Source organism: Arachis stenosperma, chromosome 6, assembly GCF_014773155.1.
Source record: "Arachis stenosperma cultivar V10309 chromosome 6, arast.V10309.gnm1.PFL2, whole genome shotgun sequence".
Classification (NCBI taxonomy): Eukaryota; Viridiplantae; Streptophyta; class Magnoliopsida; order Fabales; family Fabaceae; genus Arachis; species Arachis stenosperma.
In genome coordinates, this window is record NC_080382.1 from 61,920,793 (window position 1) to 61,921,247 (window position 455).

The 455-nt window shown below is 40.0% G+C and overlaps 1 non-coding gene across 1 annotated transcript; it reads right to left on the reverse strand.

Annotated features, from left to right (window-relative positions):
• Positions 1-351: 351 nt before the first annotated feature.
• LOC130937563 (small nucleolar RNA R71) lies at positions 352-455 on the reverse strand. The gene has a single exon (XR_009068777.1). It is a non-coding gene; the product is annotated as a small nucleolar RNA R71 (small nucleolar RNA).

The following is a 455-nucleotide window of genomic DNA, read 5'->3' on the forward strand; positions in this document are numbered from 1 at the left end:
TTTACTACACTAACTTCCAACTTCCATGGAAGAAACATCTCAATCCCTGCCATTGGAGCAAACAATTTTGAGCTTAAGCCTCAATTAGTTTCTCTGATGTAACAGAATTGCAAGTTCTATGGACTTCCATCAGAAGATCCTTTTCAGTTCTTAACTGAATTCTTGCAAATCTGTGATACTGTTAAGACCAATGGAGTTGATCCCGAGGTCTACAAGCTTATGCTTTTCCCTTTTGCTGTAAGAGACAGAGATAGAATATGGTTGGACTCTCAACCTAGAGATAGCCTGAACTCTTGGGATAAGCTGGTCACGGCTTTCTTAGCCAAATTCTTTCTTCCTCAAAAGTTGAGCAAGCTTAGAGTGGATATTCAAACCTTCAGGCAGAAAGAAGGTGAATCCCTCTATGAAGCTTGGGAAAGATACAAGCAACTGACCAAAAAATGTCCTTCTGACAT